We start from the raw sequence: 10,500 nt of genomic DNA, 5'->3' as shown, positions 1-10,500 counted from the left end.
GAAACATGGCGACCAAACACTTTACATTGTTGCGTTTGTTTGTGTTAGTGTATGAATAGTGTACCGCGAGTGATGTGCTGCTGTGATTTACCCCAAACATGATGTTTTGTATTCAAGACAAAGTTCATTGGTTTTCAAGCCATTTTACTTTAGTGCCTGACTGCAAACAAATAACTTTGTCTTGAATACAAAACATCATGTTTGGGGTAAATCCAACACAGCACATCACTCGGTACCACTATTCATACACTAAACAAAAACAAACGCAACATGTAAGTGTTGGTCCCATGTTTCATGAGCTGAAATAAAAGATCTCAATGTGGTGTACAAATTTGTTAAATCCCTTAGTAAACATTCTCCTTTGCCAAGATAATCCATCCACATGACAGGTGTTGCATGTCAAGAAGCATGATCATTACACAGGTGCACCTTGTGCTGGGGATAATAAATGCCACTCTAAAATGTGGTTTGGTCACAACACAATGCCACAGATGTCTCAAGTTGAGGGAGAGTGCAATTGGCATGCTGACTGCAGGAATGTCCAACAGAGCTGTTGCCAGAGAATTTAATGTTCATATCTCTACCATAAGAGTGGTTTTCGACGTCAATGTTGTGAACAGCAGGTGCCTGATGGTGGCAGTGGGGTTATGGAATGGGCAGGCAAACCTACAGACAACAAACACATTGCATTTTATCGATGGCAATTTGAATGCAGAGATACCGTGATGAGATCCTAAGGCCTGTTGTCATGCCATCAACAGCCGCCATCACCTCATGTTTCAGCATGATAATGCATGGCCTATGTCGCAACGATCTGACATAATCTGGAAGCTGAAAAATGTCCCAGTTCTTCCATGGCCTGCATATTCACCAGACATGTCACCCATTGAGCATGTTTGGGATGCTCTGGATCGAAGTGTACGACAACGTGTTCCTGCCCCCACCAATATCCAGCAACTTCACACAGCCATTGATGAGGAGTGCACAACTCCATAGGCCACAATCAACAGCCAACTCTATTCAAAGGAGATGTTGCGCTGCATGAGGCAAATGTCACACCAGACACTGACTGGTTTCTGATCCACGCCGCTACCTATTTTTTAGGTATCTATGACCAACAGATGCATATCTGTATTCCAGTTGTGAAATCCATAGAATGAGGGCCTAATGAATTTATTTCAAATGACTGATTTCCTATATGAACTGTAAATCCATAATCTTTAAAATTGTTGCATGTTACATTTATATTTTTGTCAGTATATTTTCAAGCATATTGTGGCTGAATTATGTTATGGGTATGCTTGTTATTGGCAACAACTAGGGATTTTTTTAGGACAAAATAAAAACTGAATAGAGCTAAGCACAGACAAAATCCTAGAGGAAAACCTGTTTTAGTCTGCTTTCCAACAGAATTGGGAGACAAATTCACCTTTTAGCAGGACAATAACTTTAAACAAGGCTAAATATTCACTAGTTGCTTACCAAAATGATATTGAATGTTCCTGAGTAGCCTAGTTTATTTGACTTAAATTGCTTAAATCTATGGCAAGACTTGAAAATTAATACTTATGTAAATGAGATTTCTGTATTTCATTTTCAATACACTTGAAAAATGTCTAAACATGTTTTCACTTTGTCCTTTTGGGGTGTTGTGTGTAGAATTTAAAAATGTTGAATTCAGGCTGTAACAAATGTGGAATAAATCAAGGGTATGAATGAATAACTTTCTGTATAAACACAGTGTACAAAACATTAGGAACACCTGCTCTTTAAATGACACTGACCAGGTGAATCCAGGTAAAAACTATGATCCATTATTGATGTCACTTGTTAAATCCACTTCAATCAGTGTAGATGAAGGGGAGAAGACAGTTAAAGAAGGATAAGCCTTGATGCAATTGAGATAGATTGTGTATGTGGCCATCAGAGGGTGAATGGGCAAGACAAAATATTTAAGTGCCTCTGAACGGGGTATGGTAGTAGTCCGCTCACTGGTTTAAGTGTGTCAAGAACTGCAACGCTGCTGGGTTTTCAAGCTCAACAATTTCCCTTGTGTATCAAGAATGGTCCACCACCCAAAGGACATCCAGCCAATTTGGCACAACTGTAGGAAGCATTGGAGTCAACATGGGCCAGCATCCCTGTGGAATGCTTACAACACCTTGTAGAGTCCATGCTCCAATGAATTGAGGCTGTTCTGAGAGCAAAAGGGGTGCAACTCAATATTAGGAAAGTGTATATATAGAAGTAGACTGTCAGTCAGAGTAAACACGCACAGAGATGGCTGCCTCAGTGGGGGCGACTGCTCGGCTCCGGTAGGACCCTCTTCCCTAGGGGAAGGTTGGAGGTGGCGTTGTCCAGGTCCCCCTGCTCCGAGAAGGCCCGCTTGAAGCCACGGCTGTGCCCGTTCACCACTCCTCCATGCTGCCACTTACAGAGGTCCCCATTCAGGATGTCCTGGATGTGCTGCACGATGAGGTTGATGGCCACTGAGAATGAGAGGCAGATTAATAAGAGGGATATGGAGAGAGAGAGAGGGATATGGAGAGAGTCTATAGGCTTCATCAGTGCTATAACTTACCCATGTTGTCAACTCCTCTAGGAATAATCACATCTGCATATTTCTTGGTCTGGGGAAAAATAACTCAATGTAAATTTGGTAGCTAATGCTTTCAAAAGACTGCATTTAGAACAGAATATACATGTGACAAATTAGTCACAGTGTTAAATGTGTCATTTTAAGTGTCCATAATTAGCCCTATTAATAAAGAATGAAGTGTCCCATTATCTGTTATCATCGGTCTATGGTATCGTGTGTGGCTCTGCTGGACATTTACAGGTAAACAGAACTCCCGAAGGCTGGCTTGACGAACGTGGTGTACTGGTTAAGGATCTGCTCCAGGTCTCTGTCCCTCTTCATGTCCCGCAGAACTGCAGGTCAAAATCACAACCAGGTCAGGACCAAGACAACAACCACAACCAGGTCAGGACCAAAACAACAACCACAACCAGGTCAGGACCAAGACAACAACAACCAGGTCAGGACCAAGACAACAACCACAACAGGTTAGGACCAAGACAACAACCACAACCAGGTCAGGACCAAGACAACAACCACAACCAGGTCAGGACCAAGACAACAATCACAACCAGGTCAGGACCTAGACAAATGTGACAATTCAGTATATACATCAAATATGCTAGAGAAAAATGTGTGTATGCATAGTTGGTGCATCCCCTTGTTAAGAGTTAGTTGTGTTTGTCAGTAGTACCTCTGTGGGAAAGCCTGACATCAGAGTCAGTGTCCACGAAGAGCTTCATGTGAAACATGTCCCTCACTTCCGAGAGTAGAATACCAGAATGCCCTCAAACAGAACCACATCAGCCGGGTACACCGTGATCCTGTCCTGCAGCCTGGAACACACGTACACACACATTAAGCACCAAATGTATAGTACACAGAGGTATCTATAGACAGACTAACTGTCACCTGAATGCATGATTGGCATGTGTTAGTTCATCTGCAAATACAATGACATGTCTGAGGCTGCACACATCAGGATGATGAACGGCTGTTTGCGGTTAGTTCACACCCTTGAGCCAAATAAGCCAGAGTAGTAGGGTACTCTTCCCCAGCGAAAACTAAAGTGAAGCTTAAGAAATACAAAGAAGGCTCCCGAGTGGCGCTAGAGGCATCACTACAGACCCAGGTTCCGCTCTAGCGACTCCTTGTGGCGGGCCGGGCGCCTGCGGCTGACCCAGTCGTCAGGTGAATGGTGTTTCCTCCGACACATTGGTGCGGCTGGCTCCGGTTTAAGCGGGGGTGTTTAAGAAACTGGTTTGGCGGGCCATGTTTCGGAGCCCATTGGGGAGTTGCAGCGATGAGACAAGATTGAAATTGGGTAGAAAAGGAGGAAAAAAATACAAATAGCTTGAGTCTGTAGTCTGGCAGTGCGTAAAGTGGGGCTGACCCCATTTAGTCGACTTGGTGATTGATTGGCTGATATATATTTTTTGTTTAGAGCAGTGGCAAATACATTTTTTAAATATATGGCACACGACACCGTCTGATACACACCTGTCTCAGTGGACTAATCCATTGGAGACCACAGGGATGGCACACCAGTATCACCAGTAGTACATTTACCGTTAATTCCCATCATTTATAATTACAATGTTGTTTTTGGTAGTTTCTGCTAAAGCTTTTTTTTGTTAATGCATTCAATATATTATTATTACAGTCTTAGCGTTGTCATTGTAGAGTGGACACGTTGTTTACAGAGTGCACAACCTAGGTTATTTTCTGAGTTGTCAATTTATTCATTGTCTTTTGTTTTGGAGTGCTCCTGTCAATCTTGTGATAAGGACATGCACCTGGTAACTCAGAAGTAGGCCTAGGCTACCTGGCCTGCACGCAAATGTAGGCCTATAAATGTGCCTATTTAGGGATCTGATACTATTTCTGATTGTCTTAACTCACCATCACTGTGGAGCTTCTCAAAGTATTTTTTTCTTCACCTCAAACAGAAAGTAAATGAAGTCTGTTTTAACATCCATTGAGATAACCACTCAGCATGAAAGGCAAAAGAAAATGTCATCCTCTGATCGTGGAAACGTCACAATATAGGCCTGCCGATTATTTCTTACCCCCTGCGCAAAATAGCCTACAGCCTACATATAGTTTACTTTATTCAAACATAGGGTGCGTCTATCTAAGGAAAAATACATATTTTAAAATATCGACCAATTGATTGGTCGAAAGAACAGACGACTCTGTCGACCAAGATTTGTTTTACTCGGGAACTGCCCTAGTGTGCAGTGTGTCAGAAAACATGTAAGAGATTGCAGCTGACAACTCAGACAGAGGCACTCTGTAGCAGGACTGTATTCATTAGTCTGATTCCATTGCAAAACATTTGGTCTTTGCAACAGTAACCGTTTACTTTAGGAACCAAACGGTACACAGACTAAACAAAAAGGGGAAAGACCTATCTGAATTTAAATTGTTTTTATTGCACAAAGTTTTCCATTTGAGTAAACGCTTTCATTTGGAGTAAAACGCTAAAACATTTTGCAATGGACTAATGCAATGAAATCAGACTAATGAATACACCAGTTATTTTTGTTTTTCTTTTCAGTCAAGGGTCATCTATCTGGGCTCTGTGGAATGTGGCATTTTTTATCCCGTCTGTCTGAATTCAAGAATGGGATTTCTAACTCTGTTACACTGGGTCTGGATGGAATGTTTCCTTCTCACCTGGAATGCGTGACAAAGTCATATGTTGGCACCTCCACCACACTCCCCTCCACAATATCCTTCAGGGTTTGTACATCAACTCGTTGTCAAAAGCGTCTGTAATAAACATTTCAAGGTTATTAACTCATTACACTGTTCGGCCAGAACATTAGCTATTATAATCTTAGCTAAGATTAATTAACCACTATGATGAACTAAATCCACGTATCTAAGTGACTGATGGAGAGCTATGTATTACAATACTTATATTATTACAATATTCATACAGGCCTGTAGTACATTTTACATTTAAGTTTTAGTCATTTAGCAGACGCTCTTATCAAGAACGACTTACAGGAGCAATTCAGGAATTCGAACCAGCAACCTTTCGGTCTAACACTCTTAACCGCTAAGCTACCTGCCACCCCTACCTGGGGTGGTCAAAGTTGTACTGGCCCCTTGAGTGCCTTGGCCTTCTGGTCAAGTGTCAAGACTCTGTAGAAACTGTCTTGGCTGACGATAGCAACTTTCCTCTGATGATGGTCCACCTTGTTTCTGGCCCAGTAACTCCATGATTTTGGCACATACGGTAGACTAAAAAACAGACAGGTTTATTATTTCCTAGATTAGCACAATTTACCTAAATCTATCACATAGAAAGGGGTTGTGTATTTCAAGTTGTGAGTAGTTCCATGAAGTGGTGTTAATATGCCATGTGAAAGACCTGTCACACGCAGAAAATGTTATTGACATTTGGCATATTTTTCAGTTTGATGAGGTTGGAGCAGAGAGCGGTAGTTGGCACATTTCAAAATAATCTCAGACAGAAAACAAGACACTAGTTGAATTGGTGGCAAGAGACATCCTGACAACCCCATCTCATTAGCGATTCACATCACATCAAGAGTTATCCTATTCCTGCATGACAACCAAGCTAAGGCGCAATAATTCGAACTAGTTAGCTGCATACCATTAACGTTAGCTAGCTAACTTTAAGTGCCTTAAATGAATGAAAATAGACGCACGTCTTGGTACAGGGGCGTGTCTGCTCTCAGTTCGCGGGGAAACGAAAGCTAACGTTTGAGACTAATGTTACTGGGGTGTTGACACGACCTAACGACCTAGGCGTTTGATGGTCAATTTGTTATCTGCAATGGCCGTGCAGCATTTACGGTGATATGGCCTCTACAGAAGTCAAGGCATTAATTATTCTTGCGCTTCGCAGAGCTGATGTGAAGAAGTTAAAGTGAGTTTGTGTTTACACAGGACCTTCCGCCCTCAATAATGTCAATGTGGAGCAATACGACTCCTTCAGCATTATTACAACATTTGAGAGACGCAAAGCGATGCGGTACAGAGCTCAATTTGGCCTCTACGGGCCTCCAGAGGCTCCGCGATTGCGTCACACCATCAATACGGCGCCCCCGACCACATTTTTGGATCAAGCATAAACTGGCTCTTACTAACCCATACAGCTAGATACGGTACACTAATTATTAGTTTACCTACCTTGCCACTGGCAGTTCCTCCGCTAACACCAATCAGAAACGGACGGTGTCTGGACGCTCCATCTCGAATGGTTTGATAGCAGTCATATCGGGCCAATTTGTCGATTAATAGCAGGCTTATCGTCGCTTGTTTAGAAAGCTTCCTTCTTGAAAGTTATATGGCAGACCACAAATTGCTGTACGGGGACTTCTTCTTTGATATTATGGCGGTCCGCAAAACAAATTCTATGGGGCATGCCGCCACCTACTGTTTTGGCTGTATATCTGGCCAAACAATAACAAAATAAAACTGAACAAAAACAAAACTCGATGTACTCCTTTATTCCGATTCAACTGCCAACGCCTATCCCTACAGGCACCGGGGACAGAAAGAAAGAGCATCTTCGGACAGTATTATTTGCACTGAGCAGTGTAGACCTTGAAACCCAAAAACCTTTCAGCCGCAGATACTACTATGTCCAGTTTTTTAGTTCGTTTGTGCATTACAATTAATCACATGCGCGATAAACACCAATAATCACCTTCTTCACAATCAGCCTATCAGTTTCCCTCAACTGTTGAACAATACTGAGTCTCCCCAGTCCACCTGCTTTACAAAACAATAAGATGTTCACGTTCATATGTGCGAGAACACTGACATCTCTTCCTTCAGAATTTTTTTTTAAAACTCATTTAAATAAGTGTGTAAAAAATCTGTAATGTTGCAATATTACATTCAATGGCCACCATGTCGTTTTTGTAATAATATTCTATTGCATAGGCATACTGGTTCTCTGAAGCATGCAGTAGAGGACTACAATGATTGCACTAGTGCATTTGAAAGAAAGTGGTCTTTTCGGGCCCAAATACACACAGGAGACCCCTCAGGAAATAAAAACAATTATATATATATATATAGGAAATAAAAACAATCATAATATGCATCAAAGTCCATGCTTCTAAAGGGATGTACAAATGATGATTATCAACATCAACAGTTGTTCAAGTGTTTCATTTTCTAAATGTATTGTAGTATAGTTTCTAAAGGACCCTTGATTTCAGGGGGGTACAACAAGAGTTACCATGGTATCTACTTTGAAATTACAATGTTGTAATTTTAAACTTATAATACATTTTTTTCTTGTTGTCCCAGAATGTTCACTAGCAAAAAATATTTAATATCAACACAAAACTGATCGTGTGGACGAACAAAGGTCATTTTTACATAGTCCCATGTATCCCAAAATGGCACTCTATTGTAGTACACTACGTAGATAATAGGGTGCCATTTAGGACACAGTCCCTAGGACATCCTGGCTATCAGAGGACACCCACTCATGATGCATTACGGACAGTAGCTGTGAAGTGATACACATTGCTACAGTGTGGTTTTTACTATGTTTATGAGCTACTAGTACTAAATATACTGTATTTCAAACATAGAACTGGATTAATTGGTTAAACGGCCTATGTGGCTCTGGTGTTTGCTGTCTGTCAGGGTGGGGGTGGTCTCCCATGGCACCACATTACATCACAATTGTGATGTCATAAATGATTGTTTCTTATATGATGACAGCCTAAATTGGTTTGACATAGCGTTACTGCACATTACGGCAACACTTACAAGTTCAATTCAGGGTCAAAATCATTCTATATTTTTTATTGTTATTTTTGAAGTGATTGGTGGTAAGTAGTTGTGATTTAGTTGTGAGTAGGCGTACTTTGTGACACAATTTAATTTAGATGATTTAAATAATATAATCATATTTGAAGCCATATTGTACCTTTTTCAGATTACTGTAATTGAAGGAACTATGGGAAAGTTCTCCTTCCAAGGCTCATCATAAGAATGGTTAGAATCTCTTTTCTCTCACCACCCTCATAGTCAAAACTCCAGTGATTTAAAATCATCATTTTGACATATAGGCCTATGAGCTTTTCTAGGATTAAAATAACCAAACTTTTATCACGATAACCTCATTACTGACTGCATGTGTTCATCATTTCATTTCTAGCCATGGGCAAAGCGGACGCGCACAGGACGATTTTCGCACAGAAACTACTGAACTCCACAAGCCCAGAACACACCAGCCTCACAACTCCTCACAACTCCCCAGCCTTAATGTAAGTCCCATCTGCAGGCTAAATCGACACCCACTAAGTGGTTCAGACTAATCAGTATGGCCAAACAGTGTAACTTTGTACTAACTACGGCTTGATCTAGTGTCAACATTATACCTTATTGATATTGTATATCAATGAAATACAATGGAAGGCACATAATAATCCAATGAGTAAAATAAAATATACAATATACCAACCTCAATATCCCACTGCCCTAAAGGTGTGTAGGCAGGGCAAGGAGAAAATGATTCAACCCAGAAGAAGAGGAAAAAGAAGAGGCTAAATGAGAAGGGAACCCAGGTTGAACTAGGCATGCGGGAAGATATCCATGACCTTGACCTCGCCCATTGGAGATTGGCCAGACAGACATGGAGAACTGAGCGAGGAAACATGAGGGAGATAAGGCGCTGTATGGAGAAATATTAGGCTGACCAACTCTTGGAGGAGGTAACAAGAGCAGTTTTCTTTAATCAGACTTTCATATAAGAGATATACTGTAAGTTGCTTTAGATGTTCCCCAATCCTGATAATCACGAAAAGAAATAGATCTAATATTGAAAAAAGAAGGCAAGAACAAAACTGCACACTGGAAGTATTCTGAGGAAGGGCTGCATTCTGCACTGGTAGTATTCTTAAGAAGGCCTGCGTTCTGCACTGGTAGTATTCTAAGAAGGTCTACATTCTGCACTTGTAGTATCTCAAGAAGGTCTGCATTCTGCACTGGTAGTATTCTTAGGAAGGTCTGCAACTTTTGCACTGGTTGTATTCTTAGGAAGGTCTGCATTCTTAGAAAAAAGTTGAAATTTTTTTGAAGAATGAATAAATCCACAAGTGTGGACCTTCCCATTTTCCTAATAGCCAAATACTACAGTAGATAAAACATGTTTTCTCTATGATATTTATTACCCATACACATGTAAATGTTTTTAGATAGTAATATCAATGACCCATCAAGCTATTAAGTAAAAAAATGTGTCTGTCATCATACAGATGGGGGTGGAAAAGGGTGATCAAGCAGCGCTCCACTCCTCCATCTCTTCGTCCCGTCTCCCCGACACTGCCAGCTTTCCACAGGTACAACCTCCATAGGTACCATCACCAACAGCCAATCGGAGCCTGACCAGGCATGCTTGCCGGCCACCCAGAAGGACCCATCTAAGAAACACTCAATCTTTCCCCCTCTGACACACAGGCTGCACCTCCCCTAAATGGCCTCCTTCTCAGTCCAAGAAGTCCATCCACACGCTTTCACACCGATTTGCTGTCCCATCCCACCCCCTGGGCTTCCGGCCCTCCTGCCCGGATGAGACAGACCCATCGCAGTCCACCCAGATCCTCATTGACTGGCGGGCAAAGGTCAAGAAAGAGGTCCTTATAGGCCAGAAATTACATCGTGCTGAGGGAATTGCTCCTGAAAAGTTCAACGGAGAGGTGCAGAAATTGCGAACTATGTATAAAGCACAGCTGAAAGAGAGATGGCCCAAAAGAGAAAGGACGAGATTCTGAGAAAAGAAAGGGTAAACAAACGAGGACAGGAACGATGACACTGAGGCCCGCCTGGCTCCTCTGCAGTAGAACAATCCAATACCCCTCCACAGGCCTGCCGAGCGCCGGCCAGCCCAGACGCCACGCCAGTGGCCCCCGAGAGGACAC

The 10,500-nt window shown here is 41.9% G+C and overlaps 1 pseudogene; it reads right to left on the bottom strand.

Annotated features, from left to right (window-relative positions):
• Positions 1 to 2,229: 2,229 nt before the first annotated feature.
• Positions 2,230 to 5,366, bottom strand: LOC111960910 (uridine-cytidine kinase 1-like; annotated as a pseudogene).
• Between the last annotated feature and the right edge of the window lie 5,134 nt (positions 5,367 to 10,500).

Source organism: Salvelinus sp. IW2-2015, linkage group LG4q.1:29 (assembly GCF_002910315.2).
Source record: "Salvelinus sp. IW2-2015 linkage group LG4q.1:29, ASM291031v2, whole genome shotgun sequence".
In the NCBI taxonomy this organism is placed as follows: domain Eukaryota; kingdom Metazoa; phylum Chordata; class Actinopteri; order Salmoniformes; family Salmonidae; genus Salvelinus; species Salvelinus sp. IW2-2015.
This window is presented reverse-complemented; position numbering and strand designations above follow the sequence as displayed.